A 15,315-nucleotide genomic window follows, 5' to 3' on the forward strand; every position below is an offset into this window, starting at 1 on the left:
TTAACCTTTAATCCTATTTCCTTGAACTCAAAAGTCAGGACATTTTATGGTGGTACTTTCCAGATATTTAGGAGGCTTGAACTCCATGGATCTTGGGTTTATCTACAATTGCAGACAGCAGGATTTGCCTGTGTTAAACGTGTCTCAGGAGAATTTGTGAGAGTATTTCACTATTGAGAATGATAGCAATATTATCCAAGGAGTGTGGTTCTGTGGGTAACAAAAAAGAACCCCAAACAAAAAACAAAAGAGTTTCCCAAGTAGCTCTGACCAGTGTTCAGGAGAAAGCCAGCTCCTTACCTGACTGGGCAATGAAAATACATCAAGGTGACTGTTCCTCTGACAAGAGAAAAACCCTGGATTTTGCCCTCTTGTTAATATGTTAGCAGAGATTTTTTTTCTAGTATGTGGCAAACAACCACAGTATTGCCCATGAAAACAAGTTTCTGAGAGTGCTCACATGCAGCACGCTTCAGAGGAGATGTAAACTCAAGATTGCTTACTCCTCAAATTAATCAATCCTACAGCCTTTTCCATAAATATGAGAAATAATGAGCCTAATTTCTTAACAAAACCCTATGAGTTTCTAACAAAACTTATCAGTATCTTTTTTTAATTAGCCCAGAGATTAGCTTTTCCTGTGTAAAGCCACGGTTTCTCACTACTAAGCACAGTATCCCTGCAACAACACTCCAGCCTGGTGTATGTCACTTCAGGGCAAGGATGATCTCCCAGCTGTGTAGGAGTAAAATGAGAGTTTCTGTTCTGTGGGAGGCTATGGGTACTGTATGGCCAGTATTCCTCTGCTCACTCTTCAACTGAATAATTTCTGGCCTTTTAAAGTTGTTGAAGGGGAATATAAGATGGAGCATCTCCAACATTTCAAAGACAGCACAGGTGAACCAACCTGTGCTAAGCAGGGACAAAACTAGAGGAATATGGTAGCAATCTTCATGCAATTTCTGTGCATGACATGCTGACTTGTGCACAACATGCTGACTTGTGCACAAAGCATCTTGAATATAAACAAGAATCTGGCCCTTTGTTTATTAAGGCTGGATGATATAACACTGGCATCTTAGATGAGAAGTACTAAATCATCAAATCATTAATACCTTTCACTTTTTGTCAAACCATCAGGGAAAACTCCAAACAGAACCTGGGACAAAGTTCATGAAGCTGGCAATAGTCCTGGGAACACAAGCCAGGAGCTTAAACCCAGACTCCAGGGAATTCTGTTTGTGTCATTCCCCAAAATGGTCAGAGATGGAACACAACAGCGGACACCAGTGCAGGTGAAATCTCTCTGGTTTGAGTTCCTTCTGTGTTTAATAAAATTAAATTAAACAAAATAGTGTTAGCAAAGGGCATGTCCATGTTCAAAAGCATAAGTCTGTGTTCCTCCTCTTTTTGAACAGAGAACAGCTTGAAACTTGGACATGTATGCAAACTCATTGTCCCCCTTGTCAAAACTCTGTGTTATTTATGCAGAGATGGAGGTTTCTCTTTCATAATTTTCTGATGTTCTTTATGACACAGCTCCCAGGAGCCCAGGAACATGTACAGAACTGTTCAACAGTGAAGCTGTGGAAACCTTCATACAGCCTTCAATGTACTCTGGTTCTCTCTTCTTGTACCTGCTGCGAGTCATATAGGTTTCTTCATTCCCATCCTCAGCAGATATCTTACTAGAACTTGCCCAAGGCAGTGTGGCACAAATCACACAGGCCAAACTCCCTGCTAATGTAAAGAGGTGCCATTCTAGGCACATCAGGGAGCCTCATTCTTTTTACTAGGAAGTAACTGGCACCAGAAATATGTGTGTGTGTTCACGTGCCTGTATGTGTGTGTGTGTGTGTTGCAAAACAAAAGCAGTACCAAAATTCAGGTCCTCATGTTCTGCAAACACTGTGGTAACTTCCAGTTGTACTGAAATCCCATGTCCTCAAAGTGTTCTACATGATGCTATAAACAGCTATGAAGAGCTAACACATAATAGATAAATGGCTATAAATAGCTTTTTGTCCGAGGGAGGAGACAGTTTTATGTCATTTTAATATCTTTCAAGTCACATGCATCTGCAAACAGCTGCTAAGCATGTTTTTTCCACTCAAATGTCCAGTTTAACAAGCTTCTGTTAGCACTACAGGGATATTTCTGTGACAAAAAGACTCAGGTTCCCTTTAACAAATCTATGCAAAATGGTTTTGTTAGTTGAGTATGGACTTGCTAACAGAGATCTGGGCTACTGAGAGTATAATCTCTTCTTTCCTGGAATTGGGAAGCTGAAGGTTTCTTGAATGCCCAGGAGAGAGTCACTGGCTACTCAATAATTGGTCACATGTCTAAACCTGCTTGTGGGTAGTCCCACTTGCAGATGCCCCTGGAATGAGTCAGTCAAGCCAACTGGGGATTTTCTTGAGTTGCAGGTTCCATCTGGCCACAAATCAACTTTAACTATACCAGTAAGCTCTGACTGGGATGTTCTAGGGGTGCGCATTTTTATGCAGTAGCACCCAATACCTGTAGTATAGCTGGGGCAGGAAGCTGTCATGGGCAGACACCATAGCCTAAACTCACAATGTGACCATACCTGATGAATACAGTCAGAGAACTGTTATCCCTTTGGATCTCTAGAGCCCCTAGGGCCAGAAGGGTGTTCTGAAGGGGCTCTTGTCTTCTGCTACTATGTCAAGTGATAGAAGCCACAGGTAATATTGGTAAAGCAGATACCAAGTGGAAATTAAGCAAATTGTCCTGGCAGGCCACATGCAGGAGGAACTCCTCATGATGGGTCTCAGCACAGCATCAGGAGACCTGCCAGCAACATAAACACTTTGTGATTTGTCTCAGCTATGCTCAGTTTTCCATGAATAACAAACCACAATAAATGATGAAAGCTGAAATTTCTCATGCTGGCAACTCCAGACAGAACATTCGGTTTCCAGTTGGAAATGGCTCTTCATTTAGGAATTTCATTCCCCTTTATTCAAGAAAATACATGTTAGAACATCCTACAACGCTTGAATCTGAAATGAAATGTTTTCTTTACATCCAATTCCAGAAACTTGTGGGGTGGGGAGTTGGAGGGATTTTAATAATTTATAAAAATAAACAAACCCATCAATCACAGGGAAAGTTCTCTTCCTGGCTCTGCCTCTGCCTTCTGATGGGATTTAGGGTATCTCAGGACATTTACAAAGCCTTTGTTTTGCCAGCTTAATTTGGAGCTATAGCTATCCCTGCCTGGATTTTTGCTACACCGGTGGGTTTCTGCCCTCGGGTGGGCTCTACTCTAATGAATACTGCAACAGTTCTCCCTTCTCTTCTTTTGTCCCCCCAAGACCCCCTAACAGTCTCAGCTGCTCAGCCTCACTAAAATTGTCAATGAGCCATGGACTCCTCTGTCTTTGGACCCCGTGTGTCTTCTGCGTTCTCCCTTGTTCTGTTTGCTGCTACCTTCTGCAGAAGACTGCAGGACAGAGCTCAGACAAGTTGCTGAAAAGGGTAAAGAGTCTTCCTGTGCAGATCCTGCGGTGCTCTCCCCAGAGCACCACCACCATGGACAAGCCAGCCCAGCCAGATGGGACTGGGTCAGCATCATCTGCCCCCATCCACCACTCTCATGATAACCACTGTGAGATGAGCCAGAACAGATTGTTCTCAATGACAGACTTTAACTTCTGCTACTTTCCAGTGCCAGCAATTACTTTAGCCAAAGCATGACCATATTCACACACAAGATTAGCCTTTTCCATGAATGCCAGTACAGTTTTCCCTGTTTCTTTCCTCTTAAAAGTCCTGAGAAAACTTCTGCTGGCACAAATTATCCTGACTCTATAGAAACCAGCAAAGCTCTGTCAGTTTTCATTCCAAGTCAGGTTCTTTTGCCACTTGGCAAGGAGACCCACAGAGCATTAGGGTAACCTGATAGGAGAATTCAGGTCTTTGTCCCTGCCCTTGGACCTGCCTTTCTAAAACGGATGGTAGAGTCCAAGGAATGAAAGGGCGGCACATTTTTTAGCAGAAATGAGTGCCATCATAATGTCATCATCATCTGCAATAGATCTATCTTAACTGCAACAAGCTTGGAGTCAGAATTGCACTGACTCAGTTTGCATGACCTCAAGAAATTCTCATCTAGTTTGTGCTTGTTTTGAGTAAAGGTAGTCAGGAAGTGGACAGAATACTTCTTTCTTTCAGTGGGTGTTTGGGGAAATGTGATTGATGGCTTGTGCTGTCGCAACAGCTCCTCATGTCTGATAGTGCAGGGCTGCACATCTCACAAAACCTATAGTAAATAGCCTTTTTGAACGAAAAAAAACCCAGTAAAATCAAGATTAGTACTAGGAAGAGCAGAAATTATTCTTGGAAGTTATTTCCTTAATATTTTGATATGATCTACCTTATCCAGACACATCTGTCTGTGTGCATAAGAAAGTAACAAGCTTTTGTTCCCTGCAGCAGTGTCTAAAAAAATGAGGTAGTAAATATTGCTTCCTGATCACACACAACAGGGTTTTCATCTGTGCCAGGATCATAATATGAACACTGGAATAAAACTGCAAACAGACAAGAAAAAGGGCACACACCTGCAAGCCTTTAGCCAGCATCTCCCTCCCCTAAGCTTCACTACCCTGCTCTAATAAAGCTTCGCTAAAGCTTTCTTTTTTGAGGACATTTATATTCTGTTAGGAAAGTACAAGCATCTCTAACAATAGCTTTGTGTCATGCCACAATTGTATTCCTTGATGCTAATGCAGGCTATTAAAAAATTCTGGGAGAGATGGACAATTTGGAGTTCTGGTTCACTTTCCGTTTCAAAGCTTTGCTACACAGAGAGTTTCAAACCTCACAATTCCACTGAGGAGATTACACCTGCTAAATTTGCAGAGGACACTAAACTCAGAGGGACTACAAGCCAAAATATCAAAATATCTTGGCAAATATGGAAAAAGAATGTCTGGGAGAAAGAGAATTCTAGAGCAGGGCAGAACTAATCAAACATGACTGCAGAAAAGGAGGCAAATTGAATGACAAGCTGAGCTTGATGTTGTCCCTTTGCCAAGGGTGCTGGGCTGCATGGGGCTGAGGACATCTCAGCTGAAGCATCAGTTCTGACATGGGAGATTCAGAAGCTAGGAAGTCTTTTAATTGAAAGCTAGAGAAGCAGCAGAGTAGATTGCTTGAGGGTGACACAGGATTACACCACAATAGCTTCTGAAAAACAAAGGGGGAATGGATGAGAATGACAAAGGCAAAGATAGTTCTGTCCTGGGGGAGAGGCAGGGCCCAGGGGAGCCCACTTCTCCTCCTCTCCTACTTTCCATGGTCATATCTTTGGTTGGTGTGCTGGAGTTTGGGCTTGAGCTCTCAGAGCTATATGAGGTTAGAGCCAGCTGCATCTGTACAGCTTGGGCTGTGCAGGAGAACAGTGTGTTTTCCATGTACTTCCTCAGAGTGTCTTCATTTTAATTCATTGCCCACAGGGCTGCATGACATAAAAAGTAGGGCAGCACTCCAAGGAAAACATCCCTGACTGAACCTCATGCCCCCAGTTACTGCCTCTGCTCAAGAGGCCAATTTGCTCCAACCTCATGCCAGAGCCTTGATGAGTTCACATGATCAACAAGTTTGGGTTCAGTTACAGGGCTTAAGCCAAAACAACAACAGATAAAACCACTAACTCCATGTCTTCTAGGAAATGTAAATTTACATGTAAGTGTCCCTTATCACCCCCATGAGATATGCAAGCCTATAAACTGTCATACTGAGCCAAATCAGTCGCCCACCTAGCTCATCATACGGTGACTGCTATGTGATTGCCAACATGTATTTCCCTGTAAATCAGCTTCCTTCTCCAGAAAGGCACCTTTGGAGGCACTTCCAATAGTGGCATCTTTCAATCATTAATGGTTTTGCCCAGAAAAGTGCTTTATAACTTGTACACACAGAGTTACAGGAAACAATCAACTGTCCCCAACCATCCTGAAATCCAAATAACATACCTCTTTCTGAGACTGAATCTAAGTAATATTTCATATCCTCACAGAGCTAAGAATAAGGGAAAACAAGCTATTTCTCTGAAGAATCCTCTCTGTTTGAAAGAGCATTCTCGCTAAGGATGTCTTTGTCCTCGTCACCTACAGGACTATGACGTACACAGGAGGGAAACATTTTAAGTAAATCACCTTAGCCTGACTTCAAAGTGAGCTGGACAAGATGTGCCAGAGGGTTTAATGTCTGCACCATTCCTACAAAGCATTGTTTTCTCCTTCATACCTAGTGAGGAGACACCCATATGTGTTTTCCACTTTCATTGTGAAAGCAGGAAATGTTTAATTAAAATCAAGCTTAACCTACTTTGTTTTCTCTTCGTGCCAAAGTAACATCAGCTGCCGAGAGTCTTGGCATCCAAATGGCCTCACCCAACAGAGAGACAGAGCCAGAGAGATCTACACAGATCTGCTGGGATAATATCTATGTCCCTCGGGTACGGGAACAAATTAGGTTGTGTATCAGGAAGAGCAGAATTTGCTGTGTGCTGGGGAAATTAAACAGGGATGGTTGTACTGAGCCAAACTCTGTTGTCATTTACACAGAATGACAGAAAATAGGGATGTCAAGAACCTCCCCAGGAGATGTGGTCCCCCTGTCTTACTCCAGTTTATCACCCTGATGAGCTACAGAGACTTGGAGGTGCAAGAGTTGAAGGCAGCTGCAGATATCGTACTCCAGGATCATCCCTGAACCTTGAGGTACCAACTTAGATTAAGAAACTTGGAAATCTGACTCATTTATATCCTCACTGGATCAGGCCAAAGAAAGGACACTCTATCCAACTTAATATCCAGATCTTATCATGTTATGCCTTTCATTTGACAAGGATTAAAAGGCTTTTCAGGCCCCTTTCACAGGCCATATGCTCTCACAAATCTTGGTGTTACGTGGTAGCAATGCAAAAACAGTCCTTTGGTCATAAATGGTTTGGGAGGAAGGTTAAGGCTGCAAATTCTTTGCCCAGAAGCAACTTCACATCCAATCACACATCATTATATGCCAAACACAAGTTCACCTCCCCATGGGTAGTGCCCTCAAATGCTTTTTGCTGCAGCACTGCAAGTGCTAGGAGATGCACTTAGTTCTCTTAGGGGAAAAAAGTAATACTTGTGTAACAGGATCTTTCCATGCAGTGATCATAAGTCAAGTCCCTGGAGGCATCCACCAGACCACTTTAGAAAACCCTGTGGCATCAAGGTAGGCTCTGATCAATGCATTCTAAAGAACATCATTATTTCCTTTCAAATTTTCACCAAATCAGATATTCTTGAAATTGAAGTATTCTTCAAATAATTCAATGTTGTGAGTCAAATCTCTCTGTGCAATTTTCCTGCAGAAGATGAGTGATCCAAGTCAAGCTAGAAGCAAATTAACATGTGCAATTTTAATAATTTTCCCAGCCAGGTGTTAACTTTCTAATTTGCAAGGAAATTTTGAGTCAGGCTTGTCAAAGCTGTGAAGTGCTATTTAAAGCCCATTGGGATGATCATATTTATTAACATAATCACTGGCATTTTTCTATCATTTAAATGAGTTCTTTAGTGCTTAGAAGAACAGCAGCTAAAATACAGTGCTAGCCATACTCCCATTACCAGAAGACACCTCATGTCCATGGGAACAGATGGAGAAACTGAGGATAAGAACGGAAAAAGTTACTCAGAAAGCAGGATTCTCTTCCATCCAGCTGTAGCATCTTGCAGCAAAGGAAAGGCTGAGAGAGAATGGATTATCTCAATATATTGTCATGTTTATGCAGACAAAGTGAGAAGAGGATGAGTGGATTTGTCCCATGTGTCAGTGCTACAACAGTGAAGGTTTGTCTCAGTCACTTCAATGCCACTTCTTGTTTTCCCTTCATTCCCACTTTGGCCTGTCCTGACATCACCCCATAACTTTAACCGTTTGGCCCCTCCCTCCTGTTTTCCCCAGAGAAGGGGAAGTAAATAGAAGGTTTTAGTTGACATGAGCTCAGGAAAGAGCCCAGAGCAGAACAAGGGTGTAAAGTACTGCGGTTCATAGGGTTGAAGTACAGCAGTGTTGTTTCCTCATCTTTTGAGGCTATAAAATAGCAAGCGGCAGAGTACAAACACGTTGTCATGACAATGAGTGTGATAAAAAATGGGGGCTTCTCTGTGTGGTTAATGCATTGAGAGGAAGGTAGCAAGGACAGCAACAAACACTTGATAGATTTCACTGTGTTGAGGAGCAAAGCAGCAGAGAGTCAGAAATGTAATTACAGTAGAGACAAATTATCTGACTCTGATTAAATGATCCAAATTTTCCTATGTGTACTGATGGACACTAGTGTTACAAAGCACAGAGGAGGGTCTGTGTAGGCTGTTCCCATGGTCTAGTCTAGGTCTCATGGACTAATTCAAAGTCCCAAATCCACAAGAAATTCAATAGAAAATCAAAAGCTATTCTACAGACTAAATGACAGTCTGTAGAATGAAATATGAGAGTTACAGTGTCACCACGGAGATCTCCACCCAGAACATGGGCTGGATTACTGATCTTGTAGGGAAGAAGCATCAGGACAGGTTCCTTGATGAAAACGATTACTTGGGGCAAAAGTATGATGTGGCAAACTTCAGGCTAGCTGGTGACAGATGGATTTAAGAGGTGAATTGTGATAGTAACAGTGGTTGGACTTTCTGTTTACTCCTCTGCCTGCTTACAGGCAGTAAGCTGTCTTTACACAGTCAGCTACAGGAAAACTCCATAATACCTCCCTCATTATCCCCACAGCACTTTCAGCCAGAGGCACTTTATTCAATACCAAGTAGTTATGTGTCCTCCCAGTGACAACAGACTCGCTGATGTGCAAGACTCCCCAGAACCTGTGTGGATTGGCACAAAGGATAGTCATCCATGCAGTGAATTAGCAAAGCCTGCTTGGTCCAAATCCCACTCCTTGCCCTGCTTCAGCAGGCTATGGATAAACAGAGATGAATTAGGAAGGCAGGCATGGAAGGCAAAGACCTACAGTAACACCCTGCCCTCTCTCTTCAGGCACCCACCTTGTAGAGCGTAGGCGATTCCAGCCTGACCAACACCTGCAAGCTGACTGTTCTGGATGGTTGCAAAGCCACACTCAACACTGGAAAGAGGCAAGAAACACCTCTGGATCAAACATATAGTACAGCCTAATACCTTGAGACTGTAAAAGAGGTGGGAGACCAAGTAGGGGAAGGGAGTTCAATAAAAGTGCTACACCTACACACACACTGAGAGTGCTGGCACAGTGCTCTCCACATATCTCACAATCCCACTGCTCATCCAGGCTTTATAGCCAGCCCTTCACTTCAGGCTGTGTAAGTTGAAATTGAAGGGACAGTGTACAAGCCCAACAGACACAACCTGAAGACTGTGGATGCTGATCACTGCAAGAAGCCAGTGCCTATGAAAAATTCTGAGCTTATTCATGTTTTAGAACCTTTTTCTCTGTTTAATCAGACCAGTGACAGTGGGAATACCAAGCCATGATCTGACAACAGGCTGCCTCAAAATGTACAGTTCTCTGGCTAGAGCATTCCTTTTCTCTTGTGTTCATGAACTATTCACCTTTGATCCTAAGGAAGCAGATAATTGTTCTTTTTGAACAAAGACAAACTGATAGTCATAGACCACTCAGTTCACAGGAGGGTTTTCTTTGTTTTCAAGTAAAAACCCACTGGCTAAGATCCAGAGAACTGTCTTGAGTTTCTTGATGTGGCTCTTGCACAAGGCTTTATAACTACATCTAGCATTGCTTAATTGATGGAAATTCACGTTTTTGAGCTTTGCAGGGAAGACATATCAAACAGTAAGGAAGGGTGGAGGCCAGGCTGACATATTTAATAAACTGTGTGGATCAGCCTGTCCACAGGTGTTATGTTTTTACAAAAATCAATCTCTAGCTAGTCTCCTCTAGTCTCAGTGGTGTCTCTCAAAGCAGACAACCCCTGCTACGTTGAATTCCAAAAGCAAGAATAGTCCATATCTTTCTGCTTGAGCATGACTGATCATATCTGTGTTCTGCTTTGTAATGTTGTGAATCTCTGCAGCTTCTCTAAGACTACCCTATAGCTTAATAGATCAGTGAAGGTTTGTTTGATATTCCTCCTTTGGCCAGCCTTGATGTGTGCAGATGTCTTATTCAAATCCATTCTTCAGGATCTCTCCCATTATGTTGCCAACCTCACTCCTTTTCACACAAATTCTTCTTCTGTGTTTAATGCAGTTCTCTTCAGCAGCACAACAGTGCTGATGACTGTCACAGAGTGTTTATTTTCTTTCGCTCCACAGCTCACCTGAGCTCCTTTCCTTCCTGCAATCATCTTCCTGTCAAATTAAGGACACATGCAGTCAATCACATTTTCAAAACTAGGTCTTGTTTTAGAGGTACACCTGGCTTCAAGCCCAGCAAGGCACACCATAGCTCACGTGCTGTGGCTGTTGAGAGTGGCTCCTGTAGGGCATCCAGGCTCAGGAGAAGGAGTCCCAGCTCTGATCTCAGTCAGAGGTAAGCTTTCCTCCCTGGTGAAATCCCTATTTCCATTGCTTTCCTCTTGTCTCACTTCCCCTTGGACAACACAAGTGAACACTGGGGTTTTACCTCTCAGTCTGGTCACAAAAGCCCTCTGGGTATTTTGGCTCCTCTTTGAAACTTCCTGAAGTTTTCCAGATGCCATTAAGGACTGTGCCTGTTCTGCCCCCTGTGCAGGATGGAAAGGACTTGGAGGTCCAGTATGGCTGGGAGACTCTTACTCCCTGGCTACCTTTTCTCTCACAGTGATTCAAAAGCAAGTGTAGGCCAGACAGGTGGCTACTGTTACCATAGGAGCAGCAAGAAGAAATGATTGATACTTCCTTGGGACATCAAGCTACAAATGGTCATGGGAAAGGGGACTCCCTTGTTTCAAAGCAGAGGCCCCAACAAGTATTCTGCTCTAGAGCCAGGCTGACGTGTTGTGAGCAGCACCACCAAAACAACAAATATGAGAACTTCTCAGCTAGAAAACTACTGATTTGTGTGTGGCACCTATTTTTTGTAATGGAACTACCCATTTCCATAAGTAGCACATGGCATTAGGACTAACAATATCCCAGTTATTAGCTCACCACTCACACAAATCTTGCACTATCAAAATAATCTGTTTCTTCCTGTTCTATCACATATATAAGGAAATCACTGGGAAGGTTTTTTCTTCTTTCCTAAGTGGAAACTAAAGCATGGTTCCCATTTGCCTGGATATTTAGTATATATATTATTTGTAAAGGTATTAAAGTTGACTGCCTCCAGACAACAGACCACTGTTATTACACGAGATTTTACTGCTCAGAAAAGAAGTCACACAAGGGTTAAACGACTTGTCCAAGGCTGGGAGCATGTAGCCAAGTGGGCATTGTAACTGAGGGGCAACCAGGCTCCTTTCCTGTTCAGTAACACTGCTGTCTGCACTGAGATGATTTCATTCACCAAAACATGGTCATGGACAAAGAACGGACTCTGCAAAAACAGCCCCTTATCTGCTCCTGCCTGCCTCTTGTCCAAGTCACGTGTGGTTAGTTTACTGACACAAACACCCCTCTGGAGCCAAAGCAGCTGCAGGAGCAAGCTGTGCTCTGATACAGCTCATGCCTTTACAGCAGGGTAAGAGCAGTAGCTATGGTCTTGCCGAGTCCAGGAGCTTTGCTTTTTATAGAGCTGGAAGAAAATGCAGCTTGATTATCCGGGAGCAAGTAGACCTGGTTGGGCTGGCAGTCAGAACAAAAAAAGTCAATTCTGCTTTGTAACAGTAACAGCAGTGAGTGTGAAGCAAAGATCAGCTGTAGAGAGCAAGTACACAACAGAGAAGTGTTTTAACTTGTTTTTTCTTTCGTTTGTTGTTGGGAGGCAAAGAGGCTCAAAGGACTTGGGGCCAGAGAAACTGGGAGTAGGTGGCACCAGAGCCTCTACGTGCCATGACTACAACCACATCTATTTTAAACAATTATTCCCATGAAATTAAAACTGTGGGAAGCTTCATTTCAAATAGGTCTTTGCTGTGTGAGTCCAGTATCTGCTATGAAAGGAGCTCTGCAGCTGCCTTTCCCTTAGCAAGGCACTCGTAGGCTCTTCACCCATCTCTTATTTCCATTAACATTTCTGGGAGCTTATTTTACCAGAGATCTTTTGTCCTCCTTGGTTTGTCCTCAACCTTGGTTGAAATTCACCAACAGGAGGAAAGTCCTGTCTGTGCACATATCACTGAGAGTGTGAGTTTGTAAGTCTTGTTTTCTTGAGGAAATGGGCTAAAATCATCATGCTTTGCAGGCACTTCATCAGTGTCCATGCCTGCTGCTCACAGGGAGAGTGGAAACATGGGTGTAGCACAATCCCCTGTTACAGATCTCCTCTCACGCTGCTGCAAAGCCCCATCATTCAGGCAGAAGCTGCAGCAGCTTGTCCAGTGCAAGTGTTTTGATTTCAGGTTTCAATCTCAAGCCCATGCTTTTCCCAATTTCAGCTCCAGAGACTTTATTGGAAACCCTCATCTTGTACTTCCTTGTGGGCATACAATGCCTATACACAAAAACAAAGCACACCTCAAAGGCTCAGGAAGAAAACAAACAAACAAAACACCCACTAAAACAGAAAGCATTTGAGACAGACCTCAGTTTTTCTAAAGTTTGGGAGTTTTAGGCCAATATGATTCTCCTGGGGATGGGATCTTTGCTGCAAAACACTGTTTGCTGTTAACCTATTGCCTTAGCCCAGAGTAATGAGGTTATAGATATAGTTTTCTTAATGCAACACCTTCCAAACTGGGAAGACAGATTGTTAGGATGTTGCCATGGCATCTTTTTATTTCTTACTCTACTTCCTTATATTTGTGAGGAATCTTTGAAAATGGAGACTAAAATCTGCTTTCCACTTACCTGTCTTTTTAACCCATACACTGGAAAAGAACCCACCGAGTAAAACCTTGCTCATTACCAATTTATTTCAGAAGTGAAGAGGTTTAGCTGATAGAGCCATCAGAAACATGTTTATATATTCAAAGGGCAATTAATTAAATGGTTTGGTGCAGTAAACAAACCTTTAACCCCCCTGAAGGACAGCAAATACATGTTACTTTAAGGTTATTCAAACTTTTGTAAAGCAAAGGTTTGCTGCTGAAAACAGCAAGGAGACTGAAAAGCAGTGATGAAAGCAGAAACTGGAGACTGACATAGGACCCACGTGGTCTGATCATGACTGAGGCTTCCATCATCCCATTTGAATGAATTGGCTAATGTAGGAAACTGGGCTCCCTCACTACCCAATGTAGAGATAAAAGGTTCTTCAAAGAGAGTTGAAGCACAGCCAGAATTAACATCTCTACATACAGAAGAAGCCTAAACTCTAAAATTCAACGATGCTCCTAACCTGGAGACCTTACTTAATTGCACAGTTCCTCCCTTCCCAGACTGGAGCTCAGCTGTCTCCACTGCAGCCTAAATGCCATTCCTTCCTGTCCTATGTCCAGCAGAGAACAGTTTATTCCTCTCCTCTTTGCAGGAACATTTTACACTGTCATTGTGTCCCTTTAATGATGTCTCCAGAGTAACAAACCCAGTTCTTTCAGTCTTTCCACTTCAGCCACAGTGTCAAGGCCTCTGGTTGTTCTCACTGCTTGCTTTTGGGATCATGCCACTAGGCCCACATATTTCTAAAAGCTGGCAACCAAACCTGGACACAGTCATTGCCAGCAGACTGATGCCAGGCCTTGATTTGCTTCTCTATTTTCAATAGAGCGGAGGGATTATTTTATGTCTTGCATGTAACTTCTGTTTATGACGCTTGTGTAAGAGCAGTCACCACTCCCCAGAGACCTTACAGCATGTCAGGATTATCAGGCCTTTTCACTCAGAGAGAAACACAGGCCCTACCCCTTAGCCCTGCTCCCACAAGAATGTCTTTTCATGGTACAGTGACTGGTGCCAAGAGTAATAAGAGCAGGAAATGGGTATAAAGAGAGAAAGACAAGTTCAGTGGAATCAGTAGGCGCTAATCCCACAGACCAAACACCACCAGAGAGGCTGAAGTTGGGAGCTGCAGTCCAGCCTTTCAACAGTCCTTCTGGGTACCACTGGGAAAGTCATTTAACCTGTCTAGCTCTTTGATTCCCCTCCCAACTTTGACCTAACCAGCCTGGTTTGTGTCTGTAGGAGGGCACCTGTGTTACATGTGCCAGATTCGGTCATCCCATCTCACTCAAACCACTGACCTCCACTGTAGTACAACTGCTAGCAGCAACTGAAATAGAAAACTGAGGGCAATGCCAGCTGCTCAGCCCAGTCACCAAATCGTGTGAGAGGAACCTGTGATTTCAGGAACAGTCAAATGAGAGCTGCAGAGACCCAGGAAACAGCAAGATGCCCCATTGTTTATGTCTGAAGCCCTCCTTTGCCTTCCAGAAATGCATTTCCTGGGTTTGAGACTCATCAGCCAAAGAACAAAAGCAATGGTTTGTAGTGACCCATGAGTTCTGTAGAGAATACATGATGAACAACAAATACACTAAGCAATTAGGAAGGCAAAGAGTTCAACAGAGAGCATGTGGCCTGAGATATGTTTGCATAAACAAACTCCTTGAATCATTATGAATAATTAAACGTGTAGGAAAAATAACCCCAAATCTCATTCCTGGATAGTCTGCAGAATCAAGAGATAAATAAATCATAAGGAGCAAGGTGTTTGCTGAGTGAGAATAGCTAAGCTAGCTATGAGCTTAGCAGTTTCAGGTTTCGAGGCTGCAGTGAGTAGCCTGTGGTTACTGTCAGGAACAGCTTGAACACAGAGGCGTCTCAATAACAGTTCTGCTATTTAAAATAGTCACACTATTCTGCCTATAGGAGACTTTTCAGATGAGGACTGTAAAGTGGTTCACAGCTATTCAGCTTCACAAAAGCCCGGTGAGGGTGGAGGGGAGTATTTATTAGATGCAATCATGGCATTGTTCCTAATGCATTATAAATTCATCAGCAGGTGTAAGTTTTTGCTACTCAGATATGAGGGAGTTATATGCATGGAGTATAATAGCTAGCAGAGAAAAATGTGGGGAAAAAAAAGGTTAATCTCCCTTTTTGTCCAAAGGCATTGTATATCAGCAGCAGGTATATCAAGAATTTCTTGCAGGTGTCAGTTATTTCATTTGGTCATAAATTAATTTAGCCTGAAGCCACAGTGAGGTATTTATATGTTATGAAATGTCTTGCTGATTGAAGAGGAGTTGGGGAAAGAGAGGT

Source organism: Colius striatus, chromosome 8, assembly GCF_028858725.1.
Source record: "Colius striatus isolate bColStr4 chromosome 8, bColStr4.1.hap1, whole genome shotgun sequence".
NCBI classification, from domain to species: domain Eukaryota; kingdom Metazoa; phylum Chordata; class Aves; order Coliiformes; family Coliidae; genus Colius; species Colius striatus.